General features: G+C 28.9%; 1 protein-coding gene across 1 annotated transcript in view; it reads right to left on the bottom strand.

Annotated features, from left to right (window-relative positions):
- The window catches only part of LOC129957611 (probable G-protein coupled receptor No18), a 320,125-nt gene extending 301,102 nt beyond the window's left edge, over window positions 1-19,023 (bottom strand). The window contains exon 1 of the mRNA XM_056070028.1: window positions 18,820-19,023. The gene's annotated coding sequence lies outside the window, so the exon portion shown is untranslated. The remainder of the gene's footprint in view (window positions 1-18,819) is intronic.
- Window positions 19,024-19,395: the final 372 nt, after the last annotated feature.

Raw genomic sequence — 19,395 nt, 5'->3', positions numbered from 1 at the left:
TACATATTAAGAATTCTGTCCCTAATATATTTCAATTTCTTATGTTTTGTAAACCTTTTTAAAGGTCCATTTTTTTCTAGTTATGATATATTAAAATATTTTTAGAATTGAGATTGGCTTAAGAAAAGTAATCTCATTTTGTTTATCAAATAAATTTACTTTGATTAATTAATTTGGTTAATTTATAATAAAGTAACAAATCAAGGTACATTGTTTTGTCTGAGATAAAGAACTAAAGCAACTAAGTTTTTGCTTTATTGAAAAGTTTTACAGAATGTATGCCAATCTACATAACTTTACACAAAGATTAACTAATTTCTTGGGAAGCGTACTTCTCATGGTCCTAGAAAGGGTTAATTACTGCTGATTATAGCATTATAATATACATTTCTATATATAGATTTCATTGTATTATGTGTAGTTCTTTGATAACAAAATAATAGCATTTATTTTTCATTAATAAAAGTAAAAATACAGCTTCCTGTGGCATATTTGCAAAAACTATTTTGTAACAGAAAAAAAGCGATGTCTCTCGATAATTTATATTTTGAGAAATTAAAGATTAGATTGCACTATATCAAAATAATGTGTAAATAACCGCTTACAAATGGCTTTCATTTTGTACGGCTTTTGCACGAATTACAGCTTAAAATACAGAATTGAAGATATCAAATTCTAATCCAAGGTAAAAGTTTCGTAACATTTATAGTTATAACATCTATCGACTATCTTATTTCTTGCAAGTGTTTGGAATTTAATTTAGAATGTTCCTGTGGAGAACCTTCCTCAAATTGCAATTTGTATAAATGGAATTTATTTAAAGATCATTTTGTGTCAGATTCAAAAGGCATTCATTCATTTGAAAGTCTAACTTTTTGAAATGCCGACTCTAAAATGCATGAAATGAATACTAATGCTTAAACTTGACGCAATATTTCACGGTGGGCAATTTGCATGCGTACGTGTATGAATTCCGAAGTTAAGCTCCTTGTGGAAAATTCACTGCAGAATTGAAATTATAAAGTTACATTTAATGCATTTCTGTCCCGAATATAATATGCTGTTCAAATATTAAAGTTTAAGGTGAACTTTCCCTGCTATTTCGATTTTGAAATGAGAAACTGTATTTGAATAACTGTTTTCGGAGTACAAAAATGAAGGTAATACTAAGATAAAAATATGTTTTTCTTGATGCTATTCTATATATAGATAACCTTTCCATGAATTTGTTACTTAAATATTTGCTTTTACTGCTCATTATGTTTTAATTCGCATTTATTTATGTTAATATTGTAACATTTGCTTTGAAAAATTCATCATATTTAAATATTTTAACAGCAAAGATCAAATAATGAAATTATGCTTATTTAATCTATTGTAACTAATAACTATCGTAATTTATTAAATATTTATTTAATCTATCTGATTTTAATTCAGCTTTATCGTAACAAATCAAATAATGAGTTTCAAATATATTTAAAAATAAAACAATCAACAATATGTAGATGAAATCATTTTTCAAAATCGCTTGCATATTAGTTTATTATTTTATGAACTTAAAAATAGTTGTTCGTTTATTTTTACTCAGTTGCAAATGCATCATGTGCATTTTACATTATTCTTAGATTATTTTATTATGACGCTGAATGAATTTCACAAAATTATTATATATTTATTATAGCAACAAACTGGGGCAACGTTATAACTATGTGACAACTTTTTTTGAAAATAACAATAATTGTTTCTCTACTAAGTTCCTGAGCCTTAATATTTCTAGAAATAACCAAGCCGATGCTGTAACAAAATTAGCTATCTCTAGCGTTAAAACGTTTGTTCCTGCTCCTTATATGAAAACGTACAGATGATCCTCAATAAAATAATAAATTTAACTGTATCCTGCCATCTGTAACAGGATTTAAAACTGACTGAGTATACCATGTTAACATATCTCCATCTGTCATATTTTATATAAATGCATTAATTACCATTTTTTAAAAATAAAATTTCTGGAAGGTTTACTTTAATTTGATAGAGGTGACTTTGGTTTTATGTATGGTAATTAATTTCTCATTATATTCAGTTCGCCTCTTTTTTTTATTTTTGACTTATATATATTCTGAAATGAAAAAATTGAAAATTGTATTTTATCATGTATTTGGGTCAGTTCAACCAATACTGTTGTACTGGTTCATGTACCATAAAAGTGCAATCAATCATTCGCTCAGGTTCCTGAACTAAATAATAAAAGTGCATATGATGTCATGATCCAGAGTAGACTTTCACGATGACCCTTTGCAAGTTTCAATCCTTATAAGTTGTTTTCAAATTTTAGTTAGAATTTTTGTTTTTAACAAGTAGCGTAAAGTGCATTTAATTTCATGATCCAGAGTAGACTTTTCACGATGACCCTTTGCAAGTTTCAATCCTTATAAGTTGTTTTCAAATTTTAGTTAGAATTTTGGTTTTCAACAAGTAGCGTAAAGTGCATTTAATTTCATGATCCATAGTAGACTTTTCACAATGACCCTTTGCAAGTTTCAATCCTTATAAATTGTTTTCAAATTTAATTACAATTTTTGTTTTCAACTTGTTGAACAGATATTTTTACTGTCACCTTAACTGATCCGAACAGCCCATGCATTCAAACATAAACAACTTGGGCTACTTAAATCAGCATATTCAAAATTCAAAATCATTTGTAGATTTAAATTTTATAATAAATTTCGGTTTAATAATATAACTTGGTAAAGCTTCGACTGAATTTAATGAGATTGAAAATGAGACAATTCTATCTACCTAGAATTTTATCTTTTTTTTTTTTTTTTTTCAAATTTTTCTATACTTTTTTTTTCAAATTCTGGGCTTTTTTGTGTTTGCTTCATAAGTAGCAGAGATGTCAAAATCATTAAGACCAAACTGGGAAGACATAGATATCAATTATAATGATACTATGTTGGAATTTGCTGTCTCTACTATTGTAAATAAAAAAATGCGTTTGAAAGGCATAATATTTCTAGATGAATTTTGTTGGTATTTGCAGTTTCTACTATGGTTTATAAGAAAAGACATTTGAAAAGCATGATATTTCTATTGAGAACAAAAGGCAGGTGTCTTATTATGGTGATTTACTGAGCAGTGATGATGACGATGCGATACTAGAACAAATCTTTATATTTGCAAACAGGGGAATGCCACCTGATGCCTTTCGTGAAAGACTTCTAAACTTCATTGGGGATGTAGATTCCACAACAGTTACAGTTGATGGTAAAAGACTTATCCCTTCCAAGTGCTTCTAAAGCAAATCAAAATAAGAGTGGAGGCTTATGAGTGAAAGGGCAATCAGAGAAATGACCGTAATAGTAGAAATGAATCTGATAGTCTATTATCTTTACATGACGACTCTGACGAACATAATGAAATGCCGAAGATGAACGTAATTTAGGTGATTTATGGTACTGTTCTTCAAACTAAAGCTCGGAATGTTTGTTTGTATAAAAGCTCTTGCGGAAAAAAAGGGTTCAAACATTTTGTTGATAAACTCACATAATTGTATGGATTCAAACAGCTTGAGGTATCATAATTTCGTACTAATAATAGAAGGAAAGCCGTTTCTTCCCAAACGTGCATGATGAAAATTTACTGAACACACAAAATATCATGAAATTAATTTATACTTCTTATAATAACTTAAAGAGTGATTTCCCAACAACATTTTCTCATACTCTATAATAATTGTGTTATCGCAAAGAACCCCTCACATAGTTATTAGCTTACAACAGATACAAAATATTAATCTTTGGCCTGAATTTAGTAATTCTATTGAATCTTCGTGTCATCCTTGGCGAGTGTTTTGTTGAATAATCTCTGATATACGAATAAAAGAATTCAGAAATTGAATTTGTGTTTCAGGAGTTGTGTTCTTCCCAACCGACTGAAACAAAAATTTTAACACAAAGTCGCAAAATCAAATACTAAATTTAATATATTTAATTCATTACGTTTTTGAATTATCTAGTTTACATGTTTTTGAAAATACACACAGACAGAGGTCAATGCTTGTTCCAATTCATTGCTAAAATTGGATTGATGCCTATTTTAAACCTGTGAACCAAATATTATCTGTCGAGCTCTCTTCGTTTTGTTCAGGCGAACGTATTTTCCAACATCTGGATAGACTCCTTCTCAACGAATTTTGCTCAAAATTTGATAGAAATCAGCAAATATGGTGTAAAGACTGCATACCGAATTTCAACCATCTTGTCTGTTTGTCGCAGACAGACAGACGGGCAATTTTCAAAAATATATTTTTCGAACTCGGGGGGGGGGGTGTCTAAAACGTGGAGATTCGTTCAAATTCTCGAGTTCGAATTTTTTGAAGATTACTATACTTTCTTTATACTACGTACGTATACGAAAAAGAAAACAAAACATGGAAAATTTATCTTTTTTGATGAATTTGTAGACTTCTTTAAGACTTTGCAATTTGCGATTTTTAACATTCTAATTTTTATATTTTTTAATACTTTCGCGTATTTTTCTTCAGAATAAATAAGTAATACTTTGTGTAAAGTGTTTTTATATTTAAAAAAACTTCTTTATATATTTTCGAGATTTCTATTGTTCCAACATATTTTACCAACATAACTTTAGTTGGGTAACTTTGCCAGTACTGATTTTTTTAATGTCTAAATGATTTATAAATATTTTTAACAAAATAAAGTTAACGTAGGAACTTTGGTTGAAGTCCTAAGGATAACAGTTGAAATGGGCATGTTCACCATCAAGCCATAAACCTTCTTATAGGCGATGCATTCCGTTTCGAAGTAGAGGTAACTCGAGTTTCTCATCATTGCTTAATTATAAAGAAGGGAAAATCTGATCAGTTGTGTACTAACTTCTTTTCCATAAATTTGTCCTGCCTCCCAGGTAGGCCACGCTATAGAATAAGAAAGCACGTTGTTTGAATGCATACACAGTTACTTTTGTAATATCAATTTGAAGACTCCACTCAGTTAAATAACTAATAGAAAGTATAAAGAGGGGAAAGGTTAAAAAAGATAAGTCATAATATCAAATGAATTGATAGAAAAGTATTCAACACTTTATGCAGAAGTAAAATAATTTTTTTTATTATTCATTTATTTGTATAATGAGTAAGGAATCATTAGTTCAACTAATATGCTTTGTTTCTTTAATAAACAGTATTACAAACATTACTTACTTGTTTTACTTAAATTTATTGCATTATGAGTATAATTTGAATGATTTATCTTAAGATTTTTATGTCTTTTTATTCTAATGTTGTATAATTCAATGACATAAAAAAGATCTAATTTTATAAAGTAACTTTTGTTGAATTAGTTGTACAAGAGCCTCTATTTGGCTATATTGAGTCACTGATTTTATAAAGACTGTTGCTTCTTTTTATGCTGTATTGAAGTATCGTGCATTTTCTTAAATTCATGTTCCTAATCCCAGTCATTATATATCTTACTGTTAAACATTAAAAACAAAAGGAAGATAAAAGTTTTTTAATGCTTCAATTATCATATTTAAAATGCCTATTGCAGTATCGTTTTCAAAAACATATGTGTATAGAAATTCATATTATATCCGCTAATTTTAATCAGTTAATATTTTAAATGAAATTTGATTGAAGATTATTTAAAAGAGAAAAACGATTTTCGGCGAGAAAGTCCAGTCTATTGTTTGAATTTTAATTATACCAACCTAATTTTCTTCTAGAATGGGAGAACTCATTAAAATTTCTAAACGTACAGCAAACGATAAGATAGAGTGAATTTTCTCCTTGATGAAATGGCAAAACTAGAAGCATTTCAGTCCGATCATTCTTAAAATGACGTCAGAGGCAATCATATATGAAGTTTTATATCTCTAAGAAAGGAACCATGTCTACATAACAAGAGAGAAAACTTAAATTAAACTCGCATTAAGATTTCCATTTGAATGCGTACGTATGAATAGAAGAGGTTTCTGAAAGCTTACGGTTGTTCTGTTATAAAGAATGCCGCTGCTTTTGAAAATGGAATGAATTACAAAGACCTGCATCGCTTACTGAAAGTTGCAATTAATTGATTATTTATTTGAAGATGCCGGAAGAAAATTGAAGAAACAATTTACTTTGCAAGATCATTTTTCTTAATTCAACTAAATTTAATTTAACTCCTCAACTTTGTTGGAAAGGTAGAGTTTTGAATAAAGACAGGTTCAATTAAAACTTACTAAGGACTTGGAAGTTATTTCGTGATAATTTAAAATTATTACGGAAAATAACTTATATTTGTTATTTAAAGAAATTTGTCAGTAAATATTAATTTCAATGTTATTTTCATTGCGAAATTATATAAAATTCATATGCATTTATATATATAAATGAAATTATAAAATATTTAATGAAAAGTCTTTTAATTAGCAAAATCAACTTCACTTCAAGAAATACCCAGTAAAAATACTTTATAATTGAGAATATAAATAATAAAATTTCTTTTAGGTTTCGTACTCCAGCCCTGTTTTAAAATAGTCGATACTCTGCAACGGGGACTATAAAAGCATAGGCACACAAATGAGAGACATCAGTCGAGTCGAGAGAAGGAATAGTTGAACGAATAGTTATTAAATAACTCCGAACTGACTAAAAATAATAAGTCAATGCGAAATTCAAAAACTTAAAAAATATATATAACTAAAATTGAGATATTTTATTCCCTAGGCTGAGCTCAGCAAACAAATAAGTAAAATAATATGTTTATTGCATTCAGCGATTTCCAAGTTGTGAGTTTGAATCTGAAAGAAAAGTAATTATGTGAGATTTCATATCGTGCTCGATGCAAGCGATGATGGGCATTTACAAAACAGAATGTTGAACGAGAGAAGAATATTTCATTGGCATCAATCCATACTTCACTCCATTCAATATCTTACTTATTCCGAAGCATGAAGAAAGATTGACGTTGTCAATTAGCGAAGAATGCTGAATTCCAAGTTTTAATGTAATCTTTCTTTTTAAAAAAAAAACGAGTCCAAAGGAGAATTTAGATGGTGATATATATGCCACATGAAAGGAAAATATTAGTCTGTGTCAAAGATGTAGGCCAGTGTATTAAAAAAGAACATTTCAGTTAATGTTAATTATATTTATGGTGGATAATAATTATTAAATTGGAAAATAATTTTGTATGGCTAAATTACAGATGGTTTTTTTCAAATTTCTTGTCTTAAAATTTTACTGTATGCAAAGAAACATAAAATTCCACGATAATTAGATAATAAATTATAAGCTTAGATCATTACAGGATCTCCAAACGCATTATTTCGAAATATGAAAATATTACAGTTGTTTCATGACAATTATTGTATTCGTTATTACTTACTTGTATAAGAAGTCTATAAAAAGTATTGTAATAGTAAAAATATGCGTACTCAAGATGTTGACATATTTCCACTTTTAAGACCTCCCTCGGTGAGAACGCACATAATTTTGGAATGGTGTCCGTCTGTCTATCTGTTTGTGATAAAAATAACTCATAAATGTTTTTAATTAGACTGAAGTAATTTGGCATACAGACTTTACACCAAATTTGTAGATTTTTATCAAATTTTGGACGAAATCCATTCAGAAGAACACTGTCTATTCATAACTACAAAAGAAAGGTATATAGATACATAAAATTTAATAGACAATATTTAATCATCTTACTTGAATAAAATTTGGAAACAAATCCGTAAAAAGATTGACTTTCTGTCGGAATTGACAACGCCAATCTTTCTTCATGCGCGGGAATAAGTAAGATATTGAATGGAGTGAAGTATGGATTGATGCCAATGAAATATTCTTCTCTCGCTAAGCATTCTGTTTTATAAATGGCCATCATTCTTCTGATTGACTTTCTTTTCACAAGCATGTAAACCCTTATAACTCAAAAACACAATGCCAAATTTTAGTTACTTACATACAATACACTCCTGAGTATTCGGAGCGCGACTATCGGGCCTAATTTTCTTTTATCTGAATTAAATGAGGAAGGTAAGGCTTTGCATTGGCAACATTGCCAAGACATTGGGGGGTTATTTGAGGGGGGAACGGTTATATTTTTGCATATGTTGTGAGGAGCGAGAAAATGCATTTAGTCTCGCGTTTTCAAGCTGCGTTGGTAATTTACTTACCACAGATGGTTTTGGCTTTTCGCGGTTGGCCTCATCGCGCTTTAGATAATTTGTGTTATAAATTGATTTTGTTGAAAGACTAAGCGGAATTCGTTGGACAAATTAAAAAGAATTAACCTTCCATTAGAAGGGGTGTGGGATTTCTGAGCAAAAGAAAACGATATCAAAGGAATCGAAATGCAATTACAGTGCACTCCCGAGTATCCGGCTTCCCTATTATCCGGCCTATTTTTCCTTTTATGGTAATTAATTGAGGAAGGTAAGGCACTGGAAGCGGGCTTCTGCTATGATTCTCCTACATATCGTATACAAAATACAAATTGAGACAGGATAACAGCAGCATTCTACTAGTTGTCCCTTATTTCGTCAGTGTGTAATGGTCCTCACTTGTTACCAATATTCCTGATTATAGCTGCACAGTACGTACAGTATTCTTAAATTGTTCTTGGGGTATGCTTAATGTTTTTTTAAGTGTTCCACAGTGAAGATTACAGAATTTAGGTTAAAATGTGAATAGTTTATAAGCTTAAATTTTTATTATAATGGCCGCGGCTGCGTTCACATTCCACGTGGCGTGAGATAAATGGAAAATACGAATTGTAACAGCGTGTTTTGGTATAAAAACTTTGTCTTCTGGTACTGATGGGGGAAAAAAAGAGTTCATAAAATTCTGGCTTATTCGGCTGTTTTTTTATTAGACCTGCGCTTCCGCCATATGAGGCCGGGTACTCGGGAGTGTACTGTATATGTGAAATTTTATGTTATTTTGTGGCAACAGTTGTAATTTGGAGTCAAATTTTGATTTCAACCGGTTGAAAGCAACGTGTTCAAAAGACAAAATCGATGTTAGGGTACTTGTTCATGAGTGCAATAGATTAATCGTTTAAACAATCGCCAGGGATAACGTTATAGATTCACTAGAAATGCTATCAACATCAAAAAATATCACTATTTTGTAACTATAGCTCACCAAAGTCATGCAAATGCTTTATGCTTTTAAGTGCATTTACGGACATGAGTCCCGTTCTTAAATTTTTTCACTCGCCGGTAAGCATGGGGTGCTGGAGAAACATTACTCACATTCTGATAGAAAACAGGGCATCAGTGCGTGCTCTTTCTTTTATGGCATGTTCACTGCGTGAGAGTGATTTCCTCAAACCACACATATCGCATTTACAGCGAAATTAAGTGAATTTCTCGTAAGCATATGGCTCTAAGCGCTATCAATTGTAAAAATTTCAGACTATTTTTTTCCGAATGAAATCTAGTGCAGGGTTTACACTCGGCTAGTTTTTAGACGGCCAATATGCAGCGCATGCGTAGGAAGTCTGATAAATTCTATTCGGTCGAGGGCAAGTAATTGCCCCGACGGGACAACATGCCGCTGTGTTGTATTTTTCTCTTACTGCGCATGTGTTTGTAAAATTTGGCATTTTTTTTATTTTTTATTTATTTATTTTGCGTGGAAAAATGGATCACTTATCAATGATTTATTCCGGCGCTTTTGCTCTTTCATTCTTTCTGATGCGAGGCTGTTGTTTTTTTTTCATTTTATTTGCCATTTCTTTTCTATATTTTTCCAAAATTAGGTATTTAACCTTTTTTTAAATTTACCATGCTTCTTTGTGTAAATATCCATCATTTTAATACCATACGCAATGAAAAGGAAAAATTCAGGGACGCGAAAACTTCAATTTACAGCCAAGCATGGAATGCCTGAATCTATCTTATGAAATTGTGGCAAACATAAATCAGTTCCCTTTTGCGCATGCGTTGCTTACTGGCCGTCTTATAACTGGCCGAATGTAAACTCGGCATAAGTAACAAATACATGAAGTTTCATTCGGATCCATTCGATAGAAACGGAGCTGAAAATGTCTGAATACTATCAGATTCATTTTAAACCACCAATATTTATTAAAAATTGGAAATTTTACGTTTAATTTAATTTTCATTAATTTTTTTTTCGATTTAAAATATTTTATCAATGCAAAGTCTATGCATGAAAATTTTTACCGTTTATTACAGATATCTTGTTTATTTAGAATAAAAAACAAATTGCAGAACGTCGTGGAAAGCAAACAACTGACGGAAATATGTGAATTATGTTCTACCAAAATATATGTATTGATTGATGTGACGTATATCGCCAATTCTAGCAGTTGCAATAAGAAAGCAAATATGCACAGACAGAAAACAAGGCCATCTAATCTGTACTACTGTCTTCAATTCTATGAATAAATACATATACGACATCTGCAATGGGCTAGAAGCCAGTTTTTTCATTACAGTCTTGCCAGGATTTATTACCATGACTGAAAATTCATAAAGGGAATGTGTGAAGATTTACAACAAGAGTTACAATGGAAATGAAGTGTCATTTGTTCGTGGTAAAAGAAATGAAGGCGTTCAATTTTTTTATTTGTTTTGCTTTTGTTTTTGCGCCAAAACATGTTGTTGCATTTAAGATACATCAGATCTAACTCATAGATTTCTGAATGATTTACAAGTTAAATATCAGAGGGCTCGCAGCGAAAAAAAAGAGCACTCCTTTATTCAAATAACCAGCGAGCATATATTTTAAAAAAAGGAGAGCATTATTTCTCATCATTTACATAATGATTATGTTATTAATTTCGATAAGAACAATGTAAAATGTTTCTGAATATGCCTGAAAGTCTATATTTCAATGTATTTTATGTATTTTATGCGAAGAAACAATTGATAACTTTTTCGATAAATTTTCATAAGCGAAAAGACAAATTTCTACAACACTAGATATAAAAAATTATTGGATTTAGAGAAATTGTTTCACCATGTGCATAAATATAGCACTTGAAATTCCTCTTATAATCACTATTGAGGAATATTTTTTTAAGAAGCGTCTTTGAAATTCAAAGAATTTTCTTTGTATTTAATTCTAAATAAATTTATTTAGAATTCCCTTATTACGGTGGGATTATACCATATGTGCGTGTATAGCAATTTTGCATATAAATAAGCAGATTGTCACTTGCTTAGTGAACATAGCAATGATAGTATCAAGCTAGTCCCTTAAGCAGCAAAGCGCCCCCCTACAATAAGGTTTCTGCCGTTAGTGAAGACCGTTAGTTTTTCCTCTATGGATATCAAGTCTATTCTTAGTTCCCATTTTTGTTATCGCGATGGTGGTCATTCGATTAAACGCGTGGTGTTTGCTTACGTAAGGTGGGGCTAATATTTTATGATAATAATTTTGATGAAAAGATGTGATTCATTATGGGGCCATGTAAACTCCTCTCTGATGAAGGAATGTACCTTCTACAGGGATATTTGAGTCGAGGCCGGTGAATGCAATTGGTATTTCAGTCATTGAATCAGGTTTCCATTTATCTTGTTACAATGACCGTCATTCGATTAAACACCTGATGTCTAAGCATGTGGGGGGGGGCGGAAAGCTGACTCTTTAATGATAGAGAAAAGCGTATGTTTGATGAGGAAAAAAGTACTTTCTAAGGGAGGGTTTGTTCCGTGGCCAGTGAATTTCGTTACTGTTTCAGTGAATTGTGGTTATTGGATATTAAGTTCATTCACAGTTTCTATTAATATTGTCGAGATGATGGTCATTCATTGAAACCCCTGGTGCTTTGACAATTCAGAACTGACTCCTCCATAATAAAAATAAATAAACGTGAGAGTAGTTCTGATGAAGGAAAGTAACTCTTACGGGAATGTGTGTGCCTTGGCGGGTGAAAACGATTGGTCTTTCAGTCGTAGATATTAGGTACACCCTCAATTACAGTCTCCGTTTTCGCTACAACAATCATTTGATTAAAGGCTGGGTATGTTTGCGGAAGAAGGCAAACGTTTTCGTGGTAGGGATTTGTGATAGTATTTCGATACATCTGTCAAACTGTTGTTTTGTCTCTGTACAGCATTTTTGTTTTTGCGTCCAACTCAAGAACTTCATTCACAAAGCACATATTTGGAGTAATCAGAGATCTGTGACTAGAAAACAGCATGAGCCCCATATACAACATTCACGAGGTTCTTGAAATTGGATGAAATGGTTGCCAACCACAATCTAAGATTTTGATGCTTTGTTCAAGGAAACTTAAAGTGCAAGAACAGTATTAGTCAATTTTAGGATTTAAAATATAACCAATAGTCCTGGAAAGAAACTAGTCATCAAAAAGGCTAATTTAAGAATAAATGATAAACTCATTTCAGTGAGAGCATTTGCATCTGAAAGATTTATTTTCGTGGAATCTAATGAAATAATTTATATAATGCAAATAATTAAATAGTTATATTGTAGAATTATCAGAAATTTCGAGTTTAATTACGTATTCATTTGAGTTTAAAATTAACTACGTAATTATCATAGATTCAGTTGTTTTTGTAATGATTCATTAAATTTACTGCTATATCAAATCAGTGTATTTTAAAATTAGAAAGAAACATTTCCTTTTTTTTTCTATAAAATAAAAAACAATGCAATTTTATATATTTTTTTAATTATTTTTATGTCTATAAATACGTATTGCGTTGAGAAGTACACAATAAATCATGGGTATAATTTCTTCTCAACTTTCTGGTATGTTTTATCAGGTATTTAATCACCTGTTTAACTTTATTGAATAATGAAGAGACTCTATTATACATTTAGTTCTTTTTTTAATTATTTGATCGATAATATTGCACAAATCAACAAGTTGTATATCTATACCATATATGAATTTTACTTATATTATTTCGATATCTTTCAGAGTTATGATATAAATACAAACTATTTACAAACAGCAGAAATATATACATTATCAAGTTTACCCAATTGGATTAAAAAAGGGAATCTAAAACTTTGGTGTAGGATTTTTATACTAAAATACATTAATTAGCTCTTTGCATTTTTTTTTCAATCATCGTGTTCTCCTATATATTTGCTGGCAGATAAATGGCAAAAATCTCAAATTTAATAGACTAGTTCTTTCCTCTTATAATTATCGTTTGCATAAACAGACAATGTCGATTTTAATATTTTTTTTTTAAATTTAGAAACATATGAAGTTCATAAATATGTCAAAACATTCAGGTCCAAACGTTTGGCGGTTACAGAAATTTTCATAGTATCTTTTGTACGAAAAATAAAAAGATATGAAAATAATCTTTATGAAATCCTAACCATTTAAATTAGATTAAAATTCAGTATATAAAATGTTTTATTTTTAATGCATTTTTAAAAAAAAAGTTAAGTAAGGTGAAAAATTTAAAGAAAGAAATAACAACTGTTTTGAACAAGTGCGCTAGTCAAAGAAATATGTTTGAAAATGGTTCTGGCCAATTTAACTGCCATATACAACGATATGAATTGACCACTGAATTGTTGACCTGATCAATTCAACAATTTGAACTGGTTCAAGATAATTTGTCTTCGTTCAAAACATTAAATAAATAACTATTTCATAATAAATTAATAAACTTTTTCTAATGTAAAAATTTAAGTGATATAGAAATTGTAATTAAAACCGACTTTCATTTATTTAAAAAATGTATAAAGTAAATAAATATAAATTATAAGCTTCCAAATTAATAGTAACATTTCTCTTACAATTAACAAAAATAAAAGGTTTCAACAGAAATTTTAATTACAGCAAAATTAAAATGCTATATTTGTGGAAATTTATCATATATGACAAAGGTCAAAAGATTAAAATACCCTTGCATAAAATTTGTAAACATTATTCTTTCAGATCGGCTAAATGATTCGTAATCCTATTAACTCTGCAACAAATATCAGCTTATTAGAAACAAACATTCTGGAAATTAAACTTTTTCTTTATTTTTCTACAACGAAAAAGACACGCAAATGAGAAATTGCTGACGTCAGAACCAATTCTAAATTCTAAGAAAAAGCAATAAAATATCTTAGCATCATTTTAGAATTCATAATAATATCGTCTGCGTAAGAACATTTTCGTTTGAAAGCTTTCGTTTTCTAGGAATCTACGAAAATATTTCAAATTACAGTAGAAAGATTATTTTGCGTCACTAGGTTGTATTTTCAGATTTTTTCAGATTAATTATAAACAATCATCTGTGCGTGAATTTAATTGGACAGTATCTATCGATTCGATTGTTTCTTTTTCATTTTATTATCTTAATATCGCATAAATATTCTTTGTTTTAAATCTCTGTTTTCTAAAAATACATATAAGCCGTCTTATTTTTGCATTCGATTTTCGAAAAGCTTTTGAAATTCCAGAGTAATGAGTTTCAAATAAAAGAAAAAAAGCGTAAGAAATAAAGCAATGCCGATATATGTTTTTTTAATCCCAAATTTAAATCAGCAAACTACTTTTTGGAAAAACACTAATTATCTTTTAATTAGAGCTTAAATATATCAAAAAAATGTGCAGATTGTATTGCAGCAAAATAGGAATTACCAAAACACAGGTAATTATTTCGACATTTTCTGTCAGTCGGGAATCTTAAGTCTGATTACACATGAGCAAAGCTCAATCAGTGCCATCAGCTAATTAGAAAATTCAAAAGAGTTTTTTTTAATTAATAATATTCCATAAGGCATTTTCGAAACCCTTAAAATAGGATTATGCGATATAAATTTTATTCTAACAAATCCTGTAAAGCGTAAATTTTATTGTTATTTAATTGCATTAAACTTACGGATATTTCATAAGATTTTAGTGAATAACAACAAGTGAAAAAATGTTTATCATTTCAACAATTAAATTATAAAAAAAAGAAAAAATGAACTATCATTTTACATCTTGAATACTATACTATTTATTGATTGTAATCGTAAAACTTAGAAAGCATTGATAAATATACAGGGATATGAAAGAACCATAACATTGTCAAATGGAGAATATTCGTATTATTAAGATAAATTCTATAAAAAAATATATGCAAACTACTTAGGAAGAAACTCAAATTAATCTTTAATTAGAGCTTAAATATATCAAGAAATGTGCAGATTTTATTGCAGCAAAATAAGAATTACCGAAACATAGGTAATTATTTCAATATTTTCTGTCAGGAGGGAGTCTTAAATCTGTATTCACATGAGCAAAGCTCGATCAGTGCCCTGATCTAATTAGAAACTTCAAAAGAATTTTTCTTAATTAATAATATTCCATAAGGTATTTGCAAAACCCTTAAAATAGCATTTTAGAAATATTATTCTAATAAATCTTGTAAAGAGTAAATTTTATTGCTATTATTTTATCGAGTTCAAGCATTTAACAAGATCTTAGCAAATAACAACGAGTGAAAAACTACTTATCACTTCGAGAATTAAATTACAAAAAAGAAAAAACAGGAACTAACCTTTTACACACATTTATACTATTTATAGACTGAAATCGTAAAAACGTTCGAATAGACTGAATTCGAAAATCAGTAGGGATATGAAAGAACCATAAAATTATAAAATCAAGGATATTCGTATAATAAAATTAAAATGTATAAAAATAGTAACTTACTAGAAATAACTATTTAAAGAGTAAAGCTGCTATTATTTAATGTAACCGAAAAATATCGTAAAAGTGAATACGAGATATCGCGAATTTATCGCAGTTCTCGTTAAAGTCTGAAATTCTACGAAATCCTATAAAATATTTTAGCGTCAGTAAAGAATTTTAAAATTGCTTGCGTCAGTGCGTTTCCATCTTAAATATTCATTTTCGTAAAATATGCGGAAATATTTCAAATAAATCAAGAGTCCTTATTTTCTAACCCTAGGTTATACTTTCGCTAATTTTTGAAGCGAATATTCTCCAATACTTAAACTAATTGTAGCGTATTTTTCGACTCAAAGATTTTATTGCTTAAAATATAGCGTTTACATTTTAATTATGTGACTTTTAAAAATTGAATTATTTTATTGCATTTTTGTATCTGAGTTTTGAAAACACATTTAAATCGAAAGTACGATAGTTTTAATAAGAAAACTGCACAAAAAAAAAGTAAGTCTTTTTTTTTTTTTTTTTTTTTAGGTTTTAGAAAAAAATTATAAATCAAAACATCATAAAATAAATATTGCAAATATATCAAATCTAATCCGTTTTCTAGGAGTTGATTCTCCAATGTATTGGTATTCGATTACTTACCAGCCAATTTAAACATTTTTTTTATTTTCTTTTTTAATGTTATTTATTTATTAATCTGTTTGCATTTAGGATTTTTTTTAACATACTGAGGAAAGAAATTAGAAAAAAGTGTAAAGTTTTTTCCCTTTTATATAAAGGAGAATTCTTTCGCTCTTTTACACTTTCAGAGCAAAATATCTCTTTCAACATAATTTGATTAATTGATATCACGATTAATTTACTTCAAGTATTAAACAACCAAAAGATGCGGAAGAAATACATTAATTAACGCACAATGTTTCAAAGCTGTATTTTTCATCGAAAATGCAAACGATTTTACTGTCGCATTAGGAAAAAACTTAGAATAACACTGATAAAAATACATATTAATAATATTTTTAATTCATTTGCAATAATATTTCGAAATGGGAGATAACATTATTTGTACAGCTCATTTCATACAGACTTGATTATTAATGGTAGTTATTTTTATTAATTCTTTTCTTATTTTTATCACTTTTTTTTCCAACAGAAATGTTCATTCAGTTTCAGTTTTTAAATAGTAACATTTAAAACCAGATTTGTATGAAAGTTTAAGTTGTATGAATTGAATTAATCATTTTAAGTTCAGTATCTTAAATTGCCTCTATTGTGCGTTTATCTAAACATTCCGTTCAAAAACGAATTTAAAGTGTTGTTTTTTTTCTATTGCTTTTCTTTGTTGCCTATGAACTTAATATTTCTTCCAAAAATAGTATGTGAATCACAAATAAATTCTTGATTTAATTCCTACTTTTATTTTATAAGTGTAATTATACATTTATTTCCTCTAAATATATTAATTCCAAAAATTCCTCGTAAACATTTAAATAATACTTTTAAAGCCTACTTATTATTTTTTCTAATCAGTAACGTCAATTTACGTTTGATAAAAAAAAGTATTGCTAAGATAAAAGTATTGCTAAAAGTATTGAAGCTAATATAAGTCATTTAATAATTTAATAAAGAGAAAATAATTTAGAGTTTTATTAATGAAAACATTAAAAAAACATAAAACAATTGCTTTTAATCTTGACAGGAATAAAACATTTTTATACATATCTCTACAGTAAGAAAAATACAACTTTTTCATAATATTGAAATACTTAGTGGAAAATATTAAATTCCATTGAGGAAATACTGTTGCGAACTCAAATGGCTAAAATTGTCACTTTTCGATTAAATCACTATATTCTCATATATATCTCTTTGTCTGAAATAAGAATTTGATTATTGTATTAAATGAAATGATAGAATTTTCTAAGACGCTTATTCAACGAAAGAATTTTAAAAAAAAACTATCCGAAATTGTACACAGTTCTTTTTTTTTATCTCTTTTAAAATTTCGAATTTTAATACACAACACAGAAAAACTATATTTAAGGCTTGGAAATATTCATGTATCAATGAAATACTATATTAAAAAAGTTATTTTCTAATTGCCTTAGAAAGTAACCCTAAAACTTCATAATTAAAATAAATATTTTAAATTAACATTTCTTAAATAATATTTTATTATTTAATATTATGTAATAATTATTTATTAAATAATATTCAATACTTAAAATAATATTTTATTCAATTAATTCTTTAATATCATAAATAAAAATTGATTAATAAAGAATTAATTGAATAAAATATTAAAATAATAAATCATTTAAATCATTTTTTATGTATACAGTTATTCTACATTTTGTTTTTAATACCGAAATGTTCAAAACATAATGGAGCAAATAATTCTACTCAAGCTACCAACAACAACAACAACAAAAACATATATAACAACGTCAATCTACCAACTTAAACGAAAAAACTATCTGAGATTTCTAACGATACAAAAATAACCTTCACATTTTTCAATGATACTTACAGAAGTTTCAAAAGATAGACTAAATAACATAAACAAACATATTACAGATAGTTCATTCGGTCCGTTTTTCTCCTATAGATCAAATATGTATCACATAATTGATCTAACAAAGTTATATCCAACACATAAAATAACAAATATCATATTCATTCACCATCAAAATACCACTTTTTAGAAAAGCTGCTTTATAATTCGAATAAAATAAAAAAGAACTGTCTTCAAGCTTTTCTAATTAGATTGAAATGATGCTCAAAGTGTAGATTAAAGAGAATAAAAAGAAACAATCCAAAAAACATATCATCATTTAATATTATTATTTTCATAACTCAAAGAGCTCAAATCGAACATTTCGAAAACTGCCTAATCATTACAAATCCAGATCAGAACATTGAAAAATTGTATTTAAATTCTAAATGCATCAATGAGAAACGGAAGTTTTTCGATGCAACGAAAAAACTTTTGAACTATTAATTCGATAACATAATAATCAAAATTACTGTCAATAAATATATCTCTTTATATTTTTCTCTTTACAACCCTTATATATACTATGTATCTGATCTCAGCCATTTCCGATAGATCAGAATTATTTTTTTATAAAGAGAGCTTAACTATATCAATTATATTAAAAAAAATTACCTTGAAATTCTGATCACGCCAAAAAAACTCGCCGAAAGCAAGAGAAGAATCTTCTTTCCAAAGTTCTTTTATAGTAGCAACAACAAACAACAAGCGAACGAGAGATTAAACGTCCTCTACATAATAGGAATCACCTGTTAACAAAAGGGAGCTAACACGGAAGCCACCTTAACCCATCGCGGGAGCTGGCCCTCTTTGCTTCCTGTTCTGAGGAGGTTCAATGTGCATCTGACAAGATCGTACTGAGCTTCCGGAGAGGGTGTTCCAAGGGATGGAGGGGAGGGTCGATCCGGGAAAAGGTCGTTTGAAACTTGTGATTGGTGCGTAGAACTTACGTTGCAGGCTTGGGAGCAGAGAGATGAAATTAGTTTTGGTTTTGCTTTCACCATCGAATGAAAGTTTTCTTGTCGGTTTTTGTGGTTATGTTATGCGTTGATGTTGTTCATAATATAAACAAATTAAAAATCCTGAGTATTATTAATTTAATGGATGTGAAAATGATACAGAGGATTTTTGCATATTTTTGAAAGATTATATTGCAATCCATGCATAAGATTCAGGCTCAAAATAATCGAG

This window comes from Argiope bruennichi, chromosome 11 (genome assembly GCF_947563725.1).
Source record: "Argiope bruennichi chromosome 11, qqArgBrue1.1, whole genome shotgun sequence".
Lineage (NCBI taxonomy): Eukaryota > Metazoa > Arthropoda > Arachnida > Araneae > Araneidae > Argiope > Argiope bruennichi.
Note: the sequence above shows the minus strand (reverse complement) of the source record. Positions and strands in the feature narration are given on the sequence as shown.